Source organism: Cynoglossus semilaevis, chromosome 19 (genome assembly GCF_000523025.1).
Source record: "Cynoglossus semilaevis isolate Cse_v1.0 chromosome 19, Cse_v1.0, whole genome shotgun sequence".
Taxonomy (NCBI): Eukaryota; Metazoa; Chordata; class Actinopteri; order Pleuronectiformes; family Cynoglossidae; genus Cynoglossus; species Cynoglossus semilaevis.
The window spans coordinates 15,366,693-15,375,155 of record NC_024325.1 but is presented as its reverse complement, the minus strand read 5'-3'; the positions used below and the strand labels follow the sequence as shown (position 1 = coordinate 15,375,155).

General features: G+C 41.1%; 1 long non-coding RNA gene across 7 annotated transcripts in view; it reads right to left on the bottom strand.

Annotated features, from left to right (window-relative positions):
• LOC103395523 (uncharacterized) overlaps positions 1-8,463 on the bottom strand; it is a 46,857-nt gene that overhangs the window by 8,830 nt on the left and 29,564 nt on the right. For 6 of the 7 annotated variants that reach the window (XR_003052874.1, XR_003052875.1, XR_003052871.1 and 3 more), the window contains one exon: positions 8,251-8,336. This is a non-coding gene — a long non-coding RNA (uncharacterized LOC103395523). Of the gene's footprint in view, positions 1-8,250; positions 8,340-8,463 lie in introns of all 7 variants that reach the window. The other variant, XR_003052876.1, reaches the window with a different exon arrangement.

Sequence of the window (8,463 nt, the reverse complement as noted above, 5' to 3'; positions counted from 1 at the left end):
TTTGGGTCTGGGAATGTAATTAGAGCCAAGCCTGGTTGATTTTTTTTTTTTTTTTTTTTTTCAGGAAACCATCGGTGGACCGGGGGGACGGAGGGGAATTCCCCCCCCCTCACAGTTATTCAGGAAGAGAAGAAGTGTTTACAGTGAAAACACATTATTGGCCTCCAGAGCCAACGGTTCCTTAAACAAACAGACTAATAGTCCAGTTTAGATGTACATCTGTCAACTGCAGCGCGGCCTCACGGCTACAGTCGTAAAGACAAAGCTGACGTTTGAAACTTTTTTTTTTTGTTCCTGTTCAAAATGTTTTAAACAAATATTGATTCAGGCTGATTTATTTATCACTTATCTTTGTTATTAACTTGTGTTTCTTTTTTTGTCTGGTACATTAGGTTCCTCTTAAAAGAAGTACAGAGAGACGACAGAGTTGAAAAGACGTGATGACGTGTTTGTTTCGCTGAAGATTCAGAAACAGCAGCGACGCAGGTTGAAGTCAAAGTCAAAGCAACAAAGACGCTCGATTCCAGGTTTAATATTAATGTACGGGAGACGGAGAAAGAAACAGGCGCTGGCTGTGACACACACACGCTAATCCACTACAACAGACGTCACACGTTTGATTGACAGACAGACAGGTAAACCACAGGGCATTCCCAGGTTGATCAGGTGGGTGTGTGTGTGTGTGTGTGTAGCCTCATTATTATTCATCAGGCTCATCTGTATTTGCGTCTCATCAGCATAACCTGGACCAACAGGGAACAGATTAGCATGAGACGAAAGAGAGAGAGAGAGAGGGAGAGAGGGAGAGAATTAATTTTTAGCAAGAAGATCTGAGAAGAGTGTGTGGAGTTGGATGGATGGATGGATGGATGGATGGATGGATGGATGGAGTCGTGCACACATCCATCCTCGGTCTGATAAACAGCCACAGTCTCTGGTTGTTTCTCAGATAAAAGTAACATTAAAGAGAGAATCCTGTGTTAATTTAACATATTGATGTGATCAGCTCTCTCTCTCTCTCTCTCTCTCTCTCTCTGTGTCTGTGCCTTGCTCGCTCTCTCGCTCGCTCAGTTTGTCTGAACTTTTCCCTGAACTCACACTTCAAGTGCTCATAAATAAATAAGTGGGACAAACAATGAAGCACAGTCACTGTGGAGTCAACATCTCATTAGTGGCCACACACACACACACACACACACACACACACACAAACAAGGTTCTGTGAGCACTTCACACACACACACGACTCCCTTAATCTAATCTGGACCATTTCAATCTTATAACCCTAATCCTAATCCTGAGTTCTAATCTGACTTTAATTTTCAAATTTTAATCCCAAATAACCCTAATCCTGAGTTCTAATCTGACCTTTATTTTCAAATTTTAATCCCAAATAAAAATTTCAAACACAACCCCCCAAAACTCCGCCTGTTACTCTGTCTGTTACTCTCTCTGTTACTGTGCCTGTTACTCCGTCTGTTATTTCATCTGTTACTCTCTCTGTTACTCCGTCTGTTACTCTGCCTGTTACTCTCTCTGTTACTGTGCCTGTTACTCCGTCTGTTATTTCATCTGTTACTCTCTCTGTTACTCCGTCTGTTACTCTGCCTGTTACTCTCTCTGTTACTGTGCCTGTTACTCCGTCTGTTATTTCATCTGTTACTCTCTCTGTTACTTTGTCTGTTACTCTGTCTGTTACTCCATCTGTTACTCTCTCTGTTACTCCGTCTGTTACCGCCTGTTACTTCGTCTGTTACTCCGCCTGTTACTCTGCCTGTTACTCCGCCTGTTACTCTGTCTGTAACTCCGCCTGTTACTCCATCTGTTACTTCGTCTGTTACTCTCTCTGTTACTTCGTCTGTTACTCTCTCTGTTACTCCGTCTGTTACTCCGCCTGTTACTCTGTCTGTAACTCCATCTGTTACTCCGCCTGTTACTCCGTCTGTTACTCCGTCTGTTACTCCACCTGTTACTCTCTCTGTTACTCCGTCTGTTACTCTGCCTGTTACTCCGTCTTTTATCTCATGTCCTCACTGAAAAGTACCATGACAAGTACTACACAGTAGTTGGCAGTATTACCACAGAGGTACTTTTAGGACTTGAGTGGCATCAGTGGCTCCTCTTCACTCAGGACATTATCCGTCTCCATTACACTTTTCCATTTTGGCCCCCAGCTCTCCTAAATGATCTGAACCCCCCCCCCCCCCCTCTCCCCCCCCCCCCCCCAAACTCCCTCCCCCCCCCCCCCCCCACGCCGGGGGTGGGGGCCCTCAGCTCCACTACTGCCCCGTTCTAGTGCCACTCCTGAAATCTCCAGGTTCCCAGAGGATGTGGACCGGATGGTCATCCCTGAGGGAACGGCTGCCTCTCCCTCCCTCTCTCTCTCTCTCTCCCTCTCTCTCTCTCTCTCTCCCTCTCTCTCTGCCTCTCTCTCTCTCTCTCCCTCTCTCTCTCTCTCTCTCTGTCTCCCTCTCTCTCTCTGTGGTCTCAGCGGGGCTGACCTGCAGCTCTGTTACACCACACTCTGTACCTGAGAAGCCAGTGATACCAGAAAAGGGTCGGAATATTAAGTGGAGTGTGTGTGAGTGTGTGTGTGAGTGTGTGAGAGAGTGTGTGATTCCCCTGATTGGGGTCAAAGTGTTAAGTATCAGATTAATCAGCAGTAATTGTGTGTATGGTCCATTAAGGTGAAACACCTCAGGTCAACTGTGAGGCTAAACACAGAGCAGCCCACAGTTAGCTACAACTGCCACAGTGAAACTGAAGGCTAGCTGCTAAAACTGAGCAATTAGAACAGGAAGAATTTACCCAATAGAGCGCTCTAGCTAGCTTCAAATCAACATGACTTTAGCGGTTTAAAAGGATACGGGAACATTTTTTGGCAGCTAATCGTTTTCTTAAAAAAAAAAAAAAAGCTCAATAGAAACATTATGCTTAGTTAGCCACAGGTATTGTACAAACCGCTAACAAAAATATATATTTTTATTCATGATTTATCGCTCACGAGTCAACAATTAAGAAAGCTAACATCTGGGGGATAAGAGCTAGCACGGTTATGAGCTACGACCGAAAGGTCAAAACAAACAAACGAACAAAGCTAAATTGCTTTTTATAATTAATTAATTTTTACCGAGGATCATTAAGATTTAGCTTCCCGTGTTGCTAACAGGTAGCCAAATAATCACAAGGAAAAACAGTTAAAGTTTAAACAAGGAAAACAGAGGCTAAAGCTAACGAGAATAAAAAAAAATGATCTGAAACGTGTGTGAATCTGACCTGATGTAAGGGTTTATGAAGTTTAGCACATGAACCACTGAGGACTGTGGACACGTGTGTGTGTCAGTGTGTGTGTGTGTGTGTCAGTGTACCCATAGAGAAGTGAAACTGGTAGAAATAGCATTTCAACTGTGCAACTCGTTCCCCGGTGCAGATCTTTTTATAGGTCACTGTGTTTGACTGTTTGATTTCACGCCCTCCATCATCATCTTCATCGTCATCATCATCATCATCATCATCATCATCATCATCATCATCATCTTCAATCCTATCTGACTTTCTTTTTTCGTTTTTCTTTTTCAGAACTTCATCCGTCTGTGACTGGAGCTGTTGTAAAGTCGTTCTCTTACTTTTAGAAACTGAAAAGTACTGAACAACGGACACTATACTGGAAAACCAAGGCTCTACACACACACACACAGACACACACACACACTCACACACACTTTTCCCCCCAGTGATCTCTTCAGGCTGATTTTGTATTCAAGTGCTGCTGTGGGCCCAGCAGGCCTAAAGCTCTCTTTGTATTGTTTTATTACCCAGGGGCTAACACACACACACACACACACACACAGAAGATTAGCATATTAGCGTATATTAGCATCCTGTCCGTCAATCGTCTCTGTCTGGTTTTCTTTCACTCACACACTGTCAGGGTGAAGATGAGAAGGAGAGGAAGAGGCCAGGATTAAGGACACATGGGAGGGTTTTTTTTTTTTTTTCAAATTAAAGCCAGATTCCTGATTCTCTCAGTATTTTATACATTTTTTTTGTGTGTGTTTACCTCAGAATTCTGCCTTTTCTACGCAGCATTCTTGGACCACACTCTGAGTTCGGACTCTTTTCCCCAAAGGAACGTTGTTTCTGTCTGATTTTGAATTCAGGAATTCCATTAATCCATTTATCATTTGAATAAAAAAAAAAAAATGAGAATTATACCTTTAAAGAAATCTTGCTTTTAAAAATAACTCCAGATACTGGGGTTTGTTCTCAGAACTCAAGGACATTTGTTACGAAATTATTTCTTTTTTTTAAACAATCATAGAATCGATTTAGGATTTGTTTTTCTGGTTCTTTGAATCTTAAGTTTTGGAGTCCAAGATTAATTTGGATTCCCGATTAAAAACTCAGCCCGTGTCTGCGGTTTTCACCACTTCTCCTTCAAGGGGAGGATGAGGATGAGGAGTGAGAGGAGAAGGTGAGGCTCCGTTGTCTCCCCTCTCTCCCACAGACAGATGGTAAAGTCTGACTCCTACTGCGTTGTCAGGAGTCCAAAGGAGAGAGAGGGAGAGAGAGAGAGAGAGAGAGAGAGAGATGAACTTTTCCTCTGCTTCTCCACCTCCTTCCTTCAACCTCTCCCTCAGTTTCACTGCCAGCCTCTCATCTCCTCACCCATCCTCCCCCCTCTGCCCTCCATCTTTCTTTCTGCGAGTCATCACCGTCTCCATTTGCACCTCTGTTTCTGCGGCTCATCTGTCAAACACTGTGGGTTTTTCTTTTTTGTTGTTGTTATTTTTTTTTTCATCTGCACTTATCTCCTTCTCCATGAAGTTCATCCATCTTTCCTCCTCTCCCCCCACCCCCCTCCTCCTCTCTCTCTCCCCCTCAAGGTTTCTTCAGCGCTCTGGGAGGAAGTTGGCTGCACGGCCAAGTTTGTAAATGAAACACAGAGGGAAAAAAAAAGGAAAAGTAACTTGAACAAAATTGGGGTCAAAGAGCTTTAAATTTTAAAGGAAAAATGTCTGTGGGCAATGAAAATACATTTATATAACAATTTCTGAAGCTTCAGATGGAACCGATGTCAGCGAGGACAGAAGGTACTAACAGTACTAGAACTCACAATAGTACTAGAACTCACAATAGTACTAGAACCCGACGGTGTTACATGTACTCACAAGGAGTGTAAAAATAGTTCACACGTTGACCTGCATGAAAACGTTACTTCCTATGGAACCTTATATTTCTACTCAAAGGAAACGATGAATCATCCTCTACACTGAACTGAGTGACCGTTGACCTCTGACCTCTGACCTCTCCAAACCGTCTTTAACTTTTAGGTCGATTCCTTCGTGAGTTACATTTTCAAACTACAAAGAATTTAAAAAAAAAACATTCTTAGAAATAACTGCATTATGACAGTGCTGGGGCCACACAGTGGAACAAGGGTTTAACGCTTTTGCCTTACAACAACAAGGTTGTCAGTTTGATTCCCACAAGTATCTGATGGCTTTGATAATGTTTTTTTTTTTTCAATAACTATTTGTCAGCCCGTGTCGTGACTAAAATATTTTTTATAAAGGTGGATCATCGAGTTTGTATCATCTATGTGTCTTTATGTTTTATGCTAAAAGTTAGCATTTTTAACTTTAACTTTAAGTTTATAGATGTATAATTTGTAACAGAACCCACAGCTCAGTGTAAAAATGTCAATTCAGACAAAGACTTGAAAGATTCTGTGAAACTTTGATGGATCACGTTCAAACACACTGATGGGAACAATAGAACATTTTTGTCCAGTTGATATAATTTGTGCAATTTGAAGCCTGTAGTTGATTTATTCTAATGTTCTCACCATTTACTCTTACACAGCGTTGGCTCATCTGAGCTGAAATGGTTACAATATTGTGAAATGAGACCCTGACAAAATTTTTTTTTTTCTTTTTCGTTGGAGCTCATGCTGCGGTGTCATGATCTTTCCTAAACAACAGGGGGCAGTATGGCTCTGCCCAAGGCATTATCTCATCATCGACGTTCTCCCGTGTTGGAAGGAAGAAGAGAAAAGGGGGAAAAAAAGAAGCAAAAAAACCCACAAAAAACAAAAAAAAAACAAAAAACGAGAACTTGTTTTTCTTATCTTCGGTCATTTCTGCTCTCATTTTTTTTAATTTGTAAAATCGCTCTTATTAGAGTTGGACTTAAATATCTGTGAAAATAAATGTGGATAAAGTCAAAGACTATGAACATTTCAAACTAAATTAGAAATACATTTATTTTCTGCCCTGTTTGTAAAAAAAAAAAAAAAAAAAAAAAAAAACACCACCACTGCAGCGATCGATTTGATCAGGAACAAAAACAGAAATAAAAATAATATTTTCTGATTTTTTTTTCCAGCAAAATCAATGGTTATAATAATAATAAATAATATATAAATTGTTATATAAAAAAGCCAGAATTTTGATGATAACATTACGATAGTTGAGATCTACAAAAGATGATCTTTAATTTTTATTTAAATGTAGACATGTTTATAAAGATTCAGTTTGTTTTTAATAATTTAATAAATCTATTTTTATGAAGTATTTGTTTTTTTTGTTCAAACGCTGATGTTTCATTGATTTTTAACGTCTTTTCCAAAACTTTCAAGAATAACAAGAGAATTACTTGTTGGAAAGTAGGAATAAAAATAATAATAGCAATAATTGCTAATCTTTCAGAAAACATAAATTGTAACTTATTTTTAGTCAAATGTCGTTGTTCGACTTTATGGCTGTTCGTAGCCTTACGGTGTTTTTTTTTACGGTGTTTTTATGACATTTTTGGCTGTTGTTTAACTAACATTCAGCTGTTTGTCTCGTTTCAGGAGTGAACACGTCACTAACTTTGGCATCATTTGCTGAATGACATCAGAGGTCAGCTCAAGGTCACACAGGAGCAGAGCTTTTTTTTTCCTCTCAGTAAAACTCCAGGATTTATTTCGCTCTTTAAAAACTGGAAAAAGTTCAGTTTGAAATTCTTTGGTAGAAGAAAAAAAGGTCGCAAATTCCAAGCACTTTTAAAGGATTTTAAGCACCTCTAATAACCTGGGTGTTAGTTGGTGTTGGTGCTGCTAACACTGCTGCTGCTAACACTGCTGCTGCTGCTAACACTGCTGCTAACACTACTGCTGCTGCTGCTGCTGCTGCTGCTGTGACAGTGACGTGCAGCATCATTACAGACAAAGACAAAACTATTTCTGTTCTGCAAAAACAAAACAGGATTCAACACTTTGTTGAGCTCTGTTACCAGACAAAGTATAAACAAGAAACATAATTATGGGCTGATTTGAGACAAACAAACCAGCGTGTGTGTGTGTGTGTGTGTGTGCGTGTGTGTGTGTTTGCACGTACAAAAACACAACTACGTTCTGAAAAACGATGATGAGATGAGAAAGAAGAAGGATGAAAGATTCTCCGTCTTATTTGTCACATGACAAATAAATGACACTGTTCACACACACACACACACACACACACACATGCAAAAACCCACACACGTGTGTGTGTGTGTGTGTACACACACTGGTTCAAACGTACAGTTCAAACTCACACTTGGAAGAAACGTGTTTGAAAAGTGACAGAAGTCTCACGCTGTCATTGAACGACTCAGGGCTGTCAGTGGAGTCGATCTCATCAGAGCGTCACACACACTGACACACACACCCACACACACCCACACACACACCGACACACACACCGACTCAAACCAATACACACACAATCAGCTAACACACTCGGCTAACAAGTGTGCAGCAACAACGACAACAACGATGACGACCAAAAATGCAGGTTCTCTCTCACTCACACACACACACACACACACACACACACACACACACACACACACACACGTTGGTGTTGGTTTAGAACAAACGTGATGAAGCTGCTGCAGCAAACGCTAATGAAAACAAACACAGATTTGATGGAAACGAGGACGTGTTCACGTGGGGCAACATTAGCATCGCTAACTGTCACGTCCACCGTCTCCTGGGAGAAACGACGATGATGATGATGATGATGATGAAGATGATGATGATGATGATGACGATGATGACGACGACGACGACGACGATATAGTGGTTAGGTGTGTGTGTCTGCTTCATGGAAGTGTTAAGAAAACACAGACACCAGCGTGTGTGTGTGTGTGTGTCTCTGTGTGTGTGTGTGTGAAGTGAGGATGCTACTAATCACCGTGGCGACAGAGACGGTGGTTACTCACCTCAGCTCTGAGTGCGTTGACATGTCAGAGGTGTTTCCGACCTTTTTTTCTTTTCTTCTCACCCTGCTTCTGTCTCCTGGACCCAACTGCTTTCACAACAAGAGTCGAGAAGAAGAAGAAGAAGAGGAAGAAGAAGAAGAAGAAGAAGAAGAAGAAGAAGAAGAAGAAGAAGAAGAAGAAGAAGAAGAAGAAGAAGAAGAAGAAGAAGAAGAA